The following is a 14,673-nucleotide window of genomic DNA, read 5'->3' on the forward strand; positions in this document are numbered from 1 at the left end:
AAACACTTTTGGATGATATAAAATATTTTTAAACTACGTGAACATTTTTTACATTGTATTAATTTTTTTAAATGTCATGAACATTTTCTTAAATGCATGAACATTTTTAAATGCAACGTATGTTTGTAATTATACAAATATATATTTTACAATGTTGAAATATTATCTAGTATTAACGTACCTTTTTATTGTAACACATGGACATTTTTGGAAGGTCACAACACTAGAATCTAAGTTTTTTTGTATTTCTTACATTGAACAAAATGCAGAACAACATAAACAGTGTTTATATAATTATAACATCATGTGCCATTGTAGCCCGGTGGTTAGCTTAGTCATGGGCGACCACAATTTCACAGATTCGAATTGTGGGGATCCTGTTTTTCGGGTTTGATTTCTTCTTTAATTGTGTGGTCCCTATTGATAAAGGGAAACGTTTCCCTGCGGCGCTGGCGGAAACGCTCCGCCGGTCGCGTACGCTTCATTCGATCGAGGGCGATCGTGTGGCCCGCGTGTGGACTCATCCTCTCAGCCCCACACGCTCAACCCCACATCACCCTTCCACGCGCTCGCAGGACGCATCACTATGGGCCCCACGCCACCGCTGTTCCCCATCGCTCCTTTCTTATCCTCATCACCTTTCTTCATTTTTTCCCAGTCGCCTCTGCTTCAGACTACCAAATTCACCATGACGCACATCCCAGCTCTCTCTCGTCTACTCTACGCCTCGCCAGCCGCCGGACACCTGCACCCAAAGCCAACCCACAGCCCCAACGTCCACCCCACAGCGCGAGCGACCACGACGGGGGGCGCTCCTGCTGCTGCGACCCGGGGCGATGCACAGGGGTCATGGCGCGACGGTGGATGAGGGTGCTCGTGGCCACGTTAGTTTTTGCTGGAACCGGCGAACCAATTTGCTACAACCGTTTTTGGTTTTTGTTACTACCGGTGTTTTGATGCATTTGTGCTACATCCATCTCCATGACATCGGTGTTTTTTCAGTCGATTTTTTTGCTACAACCATGTTATGATTTTGTTGGAACCGAAGATAATTTTTGCTGGAACCGGCTCATGTTTTTGCTACCACCCACCCCACCCAAAATCTGCTCCCACCGTATTTTTGCTGGAACCGGCTAACAATTTTGCTACGACCGGCCAGGATTTTTGCTGGAACCGGCTCTGCGGTTGCTGCAACCGGCAAGACGACGTGCCCACTGGAGCTGGAGCTATAGCGCGCTCACCGGCGATGTGGTTTTTGCTGGAATCAGCATATTTTTTTGCTGGAACCGGCTCGTTACTTTGCTACAATCAGACTTTGGGGATTTTTGCTGCTATGTTTATTTTTGCTGAAACTAGTGTCAAATTTTGCTGGAACAGGCTATTCCTTTGCTACAAGTGGATTTTTCTGATTTTTTGCTGCTATGGTTGTTTTGCTGGAACCGGTTAGCGGGGATGGTGACCGTGTTGGAACCGGGCAACAGGGATGCTGGAACGATCGGTAGTTTTTGCTTCTACCAGCAGCATTTTTTGCTGGAACCTGCATGTTGAGTTTTTTGCTGGGACGGAAGTGTTTTTGCTGTAATTGATTTTCGCTGGAACCTGCATTTTTCTTTGCTGGAACTGGCTCATGGGATTGCTTCCACCGGCGAGGTGGTGCTCGCGCTGATTTTTTTGCTGGGTGGCAAGGGCGGAGACTGTGTTCGTAATTTTTTTGCTGGAAACAGCAATTGATTTTGCTGGAACCTGCCAAAACAGAGATATTTTTTTGCAGTTGTCCAGCAGGGCGAGCGGCCATGGCGGGCTCCGCCTGCGAGCTGGCGGGCAGCCCGGTGAGCCGGCGATCGGTGGCGGTGAGCCAGCGAGCGGCGGGGTGGGGGCTACGCGCAAACCACCACAGAGGATATGGTGGATCTGAAGCGAGGAAGAAGGGACACGCGTGGGGATACTCACTGAATCGTGCGGTCCTGGGAACACTAATCGTGCGGCTGCGCGGGGACCGGCCGAAACGTTTGGGCCGGTGCGCCGGCGCCTAGCGCTACCCTACTATAGTCGTGCGATACGAACATGTATTGTTGTCGGTCTGCTGGCTGTACACAGGATATGTTTAGCTGTAGGTCATCCATTTGAAACCCACCTCAGCCCTTGTTTTATTTATTTTCTTTGAGCGGCCCAATGTATCAATAAAAAAATCGTAGGCTTTTCTGCAAATCTACCATGCAAGAACTATTACAGTGGCTGACAGCGGGCCCTTGCCACGCTGGCCTACCAACTAGACAGTAGATATGTTCGCATATGTAAAATGTGACTGTATTTGCACCTTCATGAGGAGCGAACCTTGAGACGAGGGTCGATCCGTTGTTGGCCCGATCTTTCGCGGCACAAACCTCCATCGCAGCAAGAACAAGTCGCGGGTTTACGAAGATGTTCGCAAATCCCACGGAAACAACACGCCAACCCCTCAACCCGAAGGAATAACGTGGACGAACCGTATAGGCTCAGCCTGTAATCCCCTACGCGTCGCGTCGCGGGAACTCACACGCCAGTAGAGATTTTGACAAGAATTCTCTAAACTCAATAATGGCCGACGGCCGAAACACACGTGGTGTCTAATTCATCTCAAAATAACCTAATCCCCCTATTACATGGACGCACCATGCCTTTGAATAAGTTGACTAACCTGGCCTAAGGCCCCTCACGCACGCACACAACCATACCAAGGAAAAGGAAACATAAAATAATAGAGTCCAATCCTTTTACATCTCAGATTGGATTTCCTAGCTAATTTTGCCTAATTAACCTTCAAACTACGGTGGGCCATCTATCTTTGATTTGTCTGGTGGACCCCATCTTACTTCCTGCAAGGACAAACAACTCCACGCATTGAGTCTTCTCGTCGTATAAGCCTTGTACTTCTGCTTGCACGGTAGAAATAAAAATATTCTATGTCGCTTTGTCTTGCATCTGTAACTACCAAACCCACGTGATCTCCTTTTAATTTTGCAACTCCAAGGAATCTCCTTCCATGCAAAAACGTCCATGGTTTGCTGATTTTTATTTGGTGGAATAAAATAATATTCTTCTCTCCCATGTACGCATGCATCAACTTTCTTCATAGTAGTCCATAGTGTGACCTCCATGCTTGCTCCCTGTTGGAGATATGCCCTAGAGGCAATCATGTGTTTATGAATAAAGATAGTCCTTGGACATTATCAATGATGTGTATCAGCAAATACGTGACTTGTTTGTGGGACTATGCATTGTATGATGACTGTCCAAAAAGGTCCCTAGTCGAAAGGGTTGTGTGGACGCGCAGCCGACTAGACTAGCATATGACACGATCGATGGCTTGGTCTCACTAGCCATGGAGTATTGGATGCCAACCGGATAATATGGACTTGGAAGGATCTGGTCGGATTCGACGTAGTCGGATCCGAGTTGAGATAAGGTCCGAGTCGGACAGACCCAAACTATGAGACGCAGCGATTTGTCATCTGTGAGTCTCTAGTACAACATACGTTCTATGTCCTAAGACCTGAGCTGACGGATGTACTCGGGATGGTGACAGACCTGCTTTGGGCCGACCAAACGCTACTCCGTGACTGGGTAGTTACAAAGGTAAGTTTCGGACTTGTCCAGACCCATGCTGCGAGACGTGGTCGAGCAAGATGGGATTTGCCCCTCCGACCAGGAGAGATATACTCTGGGCCCCTCGTGTGATCCGACCAGGATAAGCATGGCAATGCGACAAGGGTTATGAGATAATCCGGATAGTGGTCGACATCACTAGAACGAGAAAGAGGTCGGGCTAGCACAAGGATGACAGACTCGCCTTGAGCCCGACAACATATATCGTGTGGCAAAAGGAATGAAAGTGTGATGTACAGGTTCGCCTAACCAGCTTCATAGTCTGCTTGGTGTTCGGCATGCCATGCTAGAGGCCGCTACCAACTGTGCAGTTCGGAGGTGATCCGAACTGCGACCAAGCCGGCTTGAACCTAAGGGGTCGCGCGCTTAAGGGAGGAACCTACGAGGTCGGATCCGAGGACACTGGTCGGATGTGATCCGAGCTGTATTCGGATTGTGGCCGAGTAGACTTGTGGGCTTTAGGGTCCGTGCGAGGTGATACGTCTCCAACGTATCTATAATTTTTGATTGTTCCATGTTATATTATATTCTGTTTTGGATGTTTAATGGGCTTTATTATACACTTTTATATTATTTTTGGGACTAACCTATTAACCGGAGGCCCAGCCCAAATTACTGTTTTTTTGCCTATTTCAGTGTTTCTCAGAAAAAGAATATCAAACGGTGTCCAAACAGAATGAAACCTTCAGGAACGTGATTTTCGGAACAAACGTGATCCACAGGACTTGGAGTGGACGCCAAGCAACAAACAAGGAAGCCACAAGGTAGGGGGCGCGCCTACCCCCCTGGGCGCGCCCTCCACCCTCATGGTTCCACCGACCTACTTCTTCCTCCTATATATACCTACGTACCCCCAAACCATCGAGGAGCACCACGAAAACCTAATTCCACCGCCGCAACCTTCTGTACCCGTGAGATCCCATCTTGGGGCCTTTTTCGACGTCCTGCCGAAGGGGGCATTGATCACGGAGGGCTTCTACATCAGCACCATAGCCTCTCTGATGATGTGTGAGTAGTTTAACTCAGACCTTCGGGTCCATAGTTATTAGCTAGATGGCTTCTTCTTTCCCTTTGGATCTCAATACAAAGTTCTCCTCGATTCTCTTGGAGATCTATTTGATGTAACTCTTCTTTTGCAGTGTGTTTGTCGAGATCCGATGAATTGTGGGTTTATGATCAAGATTATCTATGAACAATATTTGAATCTCCTCTGAATTCTTTTATGTATGATTGGTTATCTTTGCAAGTCTCTTCGAATTATCAGTTTGGTTTGGCCTACTAGATTGATCTTTCTTGCAATGGGAGAAGTGCTTAGCTTTGGGTTCAATCTTGTGGTGTCCTTTCCCAGTGACAGTAGGGGCAGCAAGGCACGTATTGTATTGTTGCCATCGAGGATAAATAGATGGGGTTTATATCATATTGCATGAGTTTATCCCTCTACATCATGTCATCTTGCTTAAGACGTTACTCTGTTCTTATGAACTTAATACTCTAGATGCATGCTGGATAGCGGTTGATGTGTGGAGTAATAGTAGTAGATGCAGAATCGTTTCGGTCTACTTGTCACGGACGTGATGCCTATATACATGATCATACCTAGATATTCTCATAACTATGCTCAATTCTATCAATTGCTCGACAGTAATTCGTTTACCCACCGTAATACCTATGCTATCTTGAGAGAAGCCACTAGTGAAACCTATGGCCCCCGGGTCTATCTTCCATTATATTAATCTTCCGTCAACAAGTTATTTCTATTACCGTTTATTTTGCTTTCTTTACTTTTATCTTTATCATAAAAATACCAAAAATATTATCTTATCATCTCTATCAGATCTCACTCTCGTAAGTGACCGTGAAGGGATTGACAACCCCTTTATCGCGTTGATTGCGAGGTTCTTATTTGTTTGTGTAGGTGTGTGGGACTTGAGCGTGGTCTCCTACTGGATTGATACCTTGGTTCTCAAAAACTGAGGGAAATACTTACGCTACTTTACTGCATCACCCTTTCCTCTTCAAGGGAAAACCAACGCAGTGCTCAAGAGGTAGCACAAGGCCCAAGTGTTGAGCCCGTGACGGACGCCTATATAAAGTGGAGGTGCGGCACACTCATGCGATTTGATCGCTTCGGCGTTGTCACTAGGGTTTGCATGTGTTGCGAATAGCCACCTTCACTCGCCGCCGACTGTATGATCGGACCTAGCAGTCCGCCGCATGGTGTTCCTCCTGCACGCGCGGATACCGTTAGAGGCGGTGCACCTGTGCCGCTCTGGCGAACCTGTTCACGGGATCCGATCGGCTACGTGGGAGACTGGCAAGGAGGAGACGACATCGGGAACGCGAGGTGACTCCGGGAACGCGCTGCCTCAACTCTACTTCCGCTGCACGGCACTGCGCGCCTAGTGGTAACGATCTGTGATCCATCTCCCGTAGCATGTTCTTGGTTGTTCTTCGTGTAGGAAATTTTAATTTGCAGTCGACGCACCCTACCGTAGAACCCAACAGTGGTATCAGAGCCTCTGCTATATGATTGGAATTCAGATCGTATGCATATTAGATATGTGGAGGCGGCAGATGAGATCCGTTGTCATTGATGAGATCGGCTGTGTGCACGGTTGATGAGATCAACTGCACATGGGGATCGATGAGGCTATGTTTTCTGTCAATCGGGATCGATGAGGTCGTGACACAACCTACCCCTACCGGTCGGTTATCCGCCATCGGGGTTAACAGTGAAACGTAAACCGCCATGTGCGTAGCGCCATGTATTTCGTACACGATCACACAAACCGGTAGAATGCGATTCTATGCATAACTTTGTTTTGCAGGTTTGATGTGAATAGTATGGCTTATGCGTATGTGATGCATGTGTGTAATTTATACATGGCCTGCGTGTCATGTTTGTCAGCCGGCAGGAGCCAAAGTGCTGTCATTACAATGAATAACGACCTGCGTGTCGACTTGTGACTCTATGTAAAATTCATTACTAGTTGTAGTAGTTGGATAATAGAGATCAGGTTGGTGGCTTGGCATCCCGGCGTGACAAACAAGATGAAGCTCCTAGATGGTCATCGGAGTCGGAGCCGACCTGGAGGAACATCCATGAAGGAACCATACTATTTCACAATATATGTTTATTTGGGATTGTTATGCTTCTTACTTTCTATGCATGTTTGAATGGTAGAAAGATCCCTCATGAATATCAAGTAAATTGCCATTCCCGATGTTGCACCTTCGCACGTCAAGTACATCTAGTGTGGGCTCATAAAATTGGGTGCTGCTGGGTGTCCTTGAACTGAAGGGTTCGTGTCGGACACGGACATGCACTGCATCAGGTTAACTTGACAAGGCTATCAAAACAGTTTTGGGCCTTGTGGCAAAGGAGGTCGGGAGCCGGGGTATGAGATACCTTCCCAACCGACAGGAGTCGTATAGAGATGCGATTAGCAAGGAGTTGCTTACCGGATAGGTATGTTGGCTAGCAGTGATGCTGAAGCTCACTAGTCACATGCGCTAGTCGGATCCTGAATCACTGAGAGTCTGCGGAGGGATGCTGACTTCAGTGGGAGTATTTCTGTTTAAGGCTTGAATTACTCTACATAAACACATTGCTTAGTGATTGCATATTTTATGTTATAGATCAATGGCACCACCTGCTCAACCCAACTTTGCATTGAAATCAATCTTGGAAAAGGATAAACTTAATGGAACAAACTTTACCACCTGGTATAGAAACTTGAGAATTGTTCTCAAGCATGATAAAAAGGAACATGTTCTAGAGGATCCACTTCCAGAGGAACCTGCTGATAATGCTAATGCCACAACTAAGAATGCCTACCAGAAACTCGTTGATGAATCAACGGAGATCAGCTGTCTGATGCTGGCTTGTATGGAGCCCGATTTGCAACAGCATTTTGAAAATGTTGAGGCTTACGATATGATCGAGAGTCTCAAGAGCATGTTTCAGACACAGGCTAGGACTGAAAGGTTCAACGTCTGGCGATCCTTGATGGATTGCAAGCTGAAGGAAGGTGATCCACTGAGCCCACATGTGATCAAGATAATCGGATATGTGCAAGCTTTGGATCGGTTGGGCTTCCCGCTCTTGGATGAGCTGGCTACTGATGCTGTTCTGAGTTCTCTTCCGCCCAGCTATGGGACATTCATCTCGAACTATCATATGCATGGCATGGATAAGAAGCTCACTGAATTGCATGGGATGCTCAAGGTGGCAGAGCAAGATACTAAGAAAGGCACGCATCAAGTGTTGATGGTGCAGAAATCGGCTAAGTTCAAGAAGAGTTGGTCCAAGAAAAAGGCTAAGGCAAAGGGCACGAAGACGGTAACCTCCGCCGCTGCGCCGAAGTCTGGACCGGACTCGAAGACCATTTGCTATCATTGCAAGGAAACTGGTCACTGGAAGATGAACTGTAGCAAGTGGCTTGCAGAGCATGGCAAGAAGGCCGGGAATGCTGCTTCAGGCAAAGGTACACTTGTTGCATATGTTATAGACATTTACCTTGCTGACATACCTAGTAGCTCTTGGGTATTTGATACCGGATCGGTTGTTCATATTTGCAACTCGATGCAGGGGTTGGTAAGAACTAGGTGTGTGGCACAAGGGGAGATTGACATCAGGGTCGGCAATAAAGCAAGAGTTGCTGCGTTGGAGGTCGGCACGATGCAGCTCCAACTTCCTTCTGGATTTATTTTGGAATTGAATAATTGTTATTACATTCCTGCACTTAGTCGGAACATTATTTCTGCCTCATGCTTGATGAGTCAGGGTTATGAATTCAATTTAAAGGACAATGGTTGTTCGTTTTATTTGAATGGTATGTTCCACGGCTATGCACCCATTGTTGATGGGTTATTTATATTAAATCTGGAACAGGAACCGGTCTATAACGTGAATGTCAAGAGGCATACGCCTAATGAGATAAACCCGACATACTTCTGGCATTGCCGGCTTGGACACATTAGTCTGAAACGCATGAAGAAGCTCCATGATGATGGGCTCCTAACTTTGTCTGACTTCAGGTTGTTCAAGACATGTGAATCATGCTTGCTCGGCAAGATGACTAAGTCTCCTTTCGCAAAGAGTTGCGAGAGGGCGTCTGAGCTGTTGGAACTTATACATAGTGATGTGTGTGGTCCAATGAGCACAACTGCCAGAGGTGGCTATCAGTACTTCGTGACTTTTACCGACGACTTGAGTAGATATGGATATATCTATTTGATGAGGCACAAGTCGGAAACTTTTGAAAAGTTCAAAGAGTTTCAGAACGAGGTTGAGAATCAGCTCGACAAGACTATAAAGCTTCTACGATCTGATCGTGGAGGTGATTACATGAGCCAGGAGTTTGATGATCATCTGAAAAGCCGGGGTATAGTACCTCAGCTCACACCTCCGGGTATGCCACAGAGAAACGGCGTGTCGGAACGGAGGAATAGGACCTTATTGGACATGGTCCGGTCTATGATGAGCAAATCGGATTTACCCTTGTCATTCTGGGGATACGCTCTAGAAACTGCAGCTTTCACACTTAACAGGGTACCATCAAAATCCGTAGACAAGACACCACATGAGATGTGGACCGGGAAGAGTCCTAGTTTGTCTTTTCCAAAGATTTGGGGTTGTGAAGCATTTGTCAAGTGACTTATGTCAGACAAGCTTACACCCAAGTCAGATAAATGCATATTCGTGGGATATCCGAGGGAAACCTTGGGATATAGCTTCTACAACCGGGAAGAGAACAAAGTGTTTGTTGCTCGGAACGGGGTTTTCCTTGAGAAAGAGTTTCTCAGTCGGGAGGCCAGTGGGAGGACGGTCCGACTCGAAGAAATTCGAGGACCACTCGGGGACGGCTCGGCTGGTGATGAGATCATACCGGAGTCAGTCAGGGAACCTGTAGTGGAAGCGGCACCGGAACCACGGAGGTCGGAGAGATTGCGCAGAGTGCGCGATGTATTGTTGCTAGAAAGCGACGAGCCAGCCACATATGCGGAAGCGATGGTGAGCCCATATTCCGAGGCATGGCTGGAGGCCATGAGATCCGAGTTAAAGTCCACGGATGAGAATCAAGTCTGGGACTTGGTTGATCCGCCGCTTGGCGTAACAGCCATTGGTTGCAAATGGGTCTTTAAGAAGAAAACCGATGTGGACGGAAACGTTTAGATCCACAAAGCTCGGCTTGTCGCTAAGGGTTATGGACAAGTTCAAGGAATTGACTACGATGAGACCTACTCGCCGGTAGCGATGCTGAAGTCGGTGAGGATCGTACTAGCTATAGCTGCATATTTCGATTACGAGATATGGCAGATGGATGTCAAAACGGCTTTCCTTCACGGAAATTTAACCGAGGACGTGTATATGATACAGCCCGAGGGTTTTGTCGATCCGACTAGCGCTAGTAAGGTATGCAAGCTCAAGAGATCGATTTATGGGTTGAGGCAAGCATCTCGAAGCTGGAATATTCGTTTTGATGAGGTCGTCACTGGTCTCGGTTTTATCAAAAGCGAAGAGGACGCTTGTTTATACAAGAAGTTAAGTGGGAGCTCGGTAGTGTTTTTGATCTTGTATGTGGATGACATATTACTGATCGGAAATGATGTTTCGATGCTAAACTCGGTCAAGGAGTCATTGAATGGCAAGTTTTCGATGAAGGACCTTGGTGAGGCAATGTATATTTTAGGCATCAAGATCTATAGAGATAGATCGAGGAGGCTGCTCGGCTTGAGCCAGAGCATGTACATAGATAAAGTGTTGAAGCGGTTCAACATGAGTGAGGCGAAGAAAGGGTTCTTGCCACTCTCACATGGTATAAGGCTAAGCGAGACTCAGAGTCCTTCGACATCTGATGAGCGAAGCAGGATGAGTAGGATTCCGTATGCCTCGGCAATCGGATCCATCATGTATGCCATGATATGTACAAGGCCAGATGTTGCTTTTGCAATAAGCCTAACAAGCAGATACCAGTCCAACCCAGGTGAGAGTCACTGGGCAGCGGTAAAGACTATTTTGAAGTACCTGAAAAGGACTAAAGAGATGTTCCTAGTTTATGGAGGTGAGGAAGAGCTCGTCGTAAAGGGTTACGCCGATGCTAGTTTCCAAACCGACAGAGATGATTGTCGATCACAGTCCGGATTCGTGTATGTCATGAACGGAGGAGCAGTGAGCTTGATGAGTTCCAAGCAAGATACAGTGGCCGATTCTACCACAGAAGCCGAATACATTGCAGCTTGTGAAGTTGCGAAGGAAGATGTTTGGATCCGGAACTTTCTGGATGATCTTGGTATTTTTCCAGCCTCGGTAAAACCGTTGGATCTTTATTGTGATAATTCTGGTGCCATCGCACAAGCCAAGGAGCCGAGGAATCACCACAAGGTCAGACACATAGATCGGAAATATCACCTGATACGAAAGATTGTAAAGAATGGTGATGTAGAGTTATGCAAAATTCACAAGGATGCAAATGTTGCAGATCCGTTGACTAAGCCGCTTTCACAACCCAAGCATGAGGGGCACGTTAGAGCTATGGGCATTCGATGTCTATTTGATTGACTCTAGTGCAAGTGGGAGACTGTTGGAGATATGCCCTAGAGGCAATCATGTATGATGATATTTCCTATGTGTTTATGAATAAAGATAGTCCTTGGACATTATCAATGATGTGTATCAGCAAGTACTTGACTTGTTTGTGGGACTATGCATTGTATGATGACTGTCCTAAAAGGTCCCTAGTCGAAAGGGCTGTGTGGACGCGCAGACGACTAGACTAGCATATGACACGGTCGATGGCTTGGTCGCACTAGCCATGGAGCATTGGATGCTAACCGGATAATATCGACTTGGAAGGATCTGGTCGGATTCGACGTAGTCGGATCCGAGTTGAGATAAGGTCCGAGTCAGACAGACCCAAACTATGAGACGCAACGATTTGTCATCTGTGAGTCTCTAGTACAACATACGTTCTATGTCCTAAGACCTGAGCTGACGCATGTACTCGGGATGGTGACAGACCTGCTTTGGGCCGACCAAACGCTACTCCGTGACTGGGTAGTTACAAAGGTAGGTTTCGGGCTTGTCCAGACCCATGCTGCGAGACGTGGTCGAGCAAGATGGGATTTGCCCCTCCGGCCAGGAGAGATATACTCTGGGCCCCTCGTGTGATCCGACCAGGATAACCATGGCCATGCAACAAGGATTATGAGATAATCCGGATAGTGGTCTGCATCACTGGAACGAGAAAGAGGTCGGGCTAGCACAAGGATGACAGACTCGCCTTGAGCCCGACAACATATATCGTGTGGCAAAAGGAATGAAAGTGTGATGTACAGGTTCGCCTAACCAGCTTCATAGTCTGCTTGGTGTTCGGCATGCCTTGCTAGAGGCCGCTACCAACTGTGCAGTTCGGAGGTGATCCGAACTGCGACCAAGCCGGCTTGAACCTAAGGGGTCACACGCTTAAGGGAAGGAACCTACGAGGTCGGATCCGAGGACACTGGTCGGATGTGATCCGAGCTATATTCGGATTGTGGCCGAGTAGACTTGTGGGCTTTAGGGTCCGTGCGAGGCCCAAGTGTTGAGCCCGTGACGGATGCCTATATAAAGTGGAGGTGCGGCACACTCATGCGATTTGATCGCTTCGGCGTTGTCACTAGGGTTTGCATGTGTTGCGAATAGCCACCTCCGCTCGCCGCCGACTGTGTGATCGGACCTAGCAGTCCGCCGCACGGTGTTCCTCCTGCACGCGCGGATACCGTTAGAGGCGATGCACCTGTGCCGCTCCGGCGAACCTGCTCACGGGATCCGATCGGCTGCGTGGGAGACCGGCAAGGAGGAGACGACATTGGGAACGCGAGGCGACTCCGGGAACGCGTTGCCTCAACTCTACTTCCGCTGCACGGCACTACGCGTCTAGTGGTAACGATCTGTGATCCATCTCCCGTAGCATGTTCTTGGTTGTTCTTCACGTAGGAAATTTTAATTTGCAGTCAACGCACCCTACCGTAGAACCCAACACTCCCTTAGTCAGCTCAAGTTTGATATTCTGATCAACACATATAATGGTGCTCTCTGTCAACTGGTTCAAACCATTGGCAAATAACTCACGCCTGTCGTCGCAGCGTAGATTTAAATTGGTCGGAACATATAGGCCGCTAATTGTAATCCTTACTGGAGAAGCGATGGCTTGGTCCTGACCAGCAGCATGTATGTCGTCAATGTCAGCACAACTAGAACTAGAATTGGTCATATCATCCTCTCTCCCTTCATGCGAAACCGTCCCTGGTTTCGAGCCAATCTCTCCAGCAACAACGTAATCTGCAGACTGAACGTGCGCCGAAAAAAATTAGCAGCTTTGGCTTCCTTCTTTTCTTCCTCTTGCTCCTTCATCTTCTGCAGTCGTTCTTTTCTCCAAGTCTTGAACAGATTCTTCTCCATGGCCATTAGAACATATTTTGTATCCTGCTCGATAGTGTATGTATTGGCGAGATAGTCATGTGTTGTAATGTTTTTCATATACCAAGGCTTTCCCAGTAGCATATGACACGAATTCAATGGTGTCGGAATTATGTCACACAAAACCTCACAAGAAAATTTGTCGACTGAAAACAACACCGTAGTTTGGTGCGTTATGTCAAGCTTGTTGTAGCATGTCCTCAATGAGTACGGTCGTCGATGTGGTGTCACCGATAGCTGCAACTTCTCCACCATGTCTACGCCAACCGCATTGATCGAACTGTCCTGGTCGATCGTCGTGGTGCAAACTCTCTCTCCCACTTTACAGTAGGTGTGAAAAAGATCAGCACCATAACCCTTCTCCTCCAGCAAAAAGTCACCGGAGAGCCTCCAGTAGCTCCTTGGTGATGGCGCGCCAGCCGTCTCCTCCGAAGTGCCGTGAGAAACGCCGGGCTCTGATACCACTTGATGAGGAGCGAACCTCGAGACGAGGGTCGATCCGTTGTTGGCCCGATCTTTCGCGGCACAAACCTCCATCGCAGCAAGAACAAGTCGCGGGTTTACGAAGATGTTCACAAATCCCACGGAAACAACACGCCAACCCCTCAATCCGAAGGAATAACATGGACGAACCGTATAGGCTCAGCCTGTAATCCCCTACGCGTCGCGTCGCAAGAGCTCACACGCCAGTAGAGATTTTGACAAGAATTCTCTAAACTCGATAATGGCCGACGGCCGAAACACACACGGTGTCTAATTCATCTCAAAATAACATAATCCCCCTGTTACATGGACGCACCATGCCTTTAAATATGTTGACTAACCTGGCCTAAGGCCCCTCACGCACGCACACAGCCATACCAAGGAAAAGGAAACATAAAATAATAGAGTCCAATCCTTTTACATCTCAGATTGGATTTCCTAGCTAATTTTGCCTAATTAACCTTCAAACTACGGTGCGCCATCTATCTTTGATTTGTTCTGGTGGACCCCATCCTACTTCCTGCAAGGACAAACAACTCCACGCATCGAGTCTTCTCGTCGTATAAGCCTTGTACTTCTGCTTGCACGGTAGAAATAAAAATATCCTACATCGCCTTGTCTTGCATCCCCACGTGATCTCCTTTTAATTTTGCAACTCCAAGGAATCTCCTTCCATGCAAAAACGTCCATGGTTTGCTGATTTTTATTTGGTGGAATAAAATAATATTCTTCTCTCCTATGTACGCATGCATCAACTTTCTTCATACTAGTCCATAGTGTGACCTCCATGCTTGCTCCCTTAGTCAGCTCAAGTTTGATATTCTGATCAACACATATAATGGTGCTCTCTGTCAACTGGTTCAAACCATTGGCAAATAACTCACGCCTGTCGTCGCAGCGTAGACGTAAATTGGCCGGAACATATAGGCCGCTAAATGTAATCCTTACAGAAGCGATGGCTTGGTCCTGACCAGCAGCTTGTATGTCGTCAATGTCAGCACAACTAGACCTAGAATTGGTCATATCACGGCTGCAGTGGGTAGGGGTGGTCTTTGTCGGGCGGCTGAGGGTAGAGAGAGTGA

Source organism: Triticum aestivum, chromosome 4D, assembly GCF_018294505.1.
Source record: "Triticum aestivum cultivar Chinese Spring chromosome 4D, IWGSC CS RefSeq v2.1, whole genome shotgun sequence".
Classification (NCBI taxonomy): domain Eukaryota; kingdom Viridiplantae; phylum Streptophyta; class Magnoliopsida; order Poales; family Poaceae; genus Triticum; species Triticum aestivum.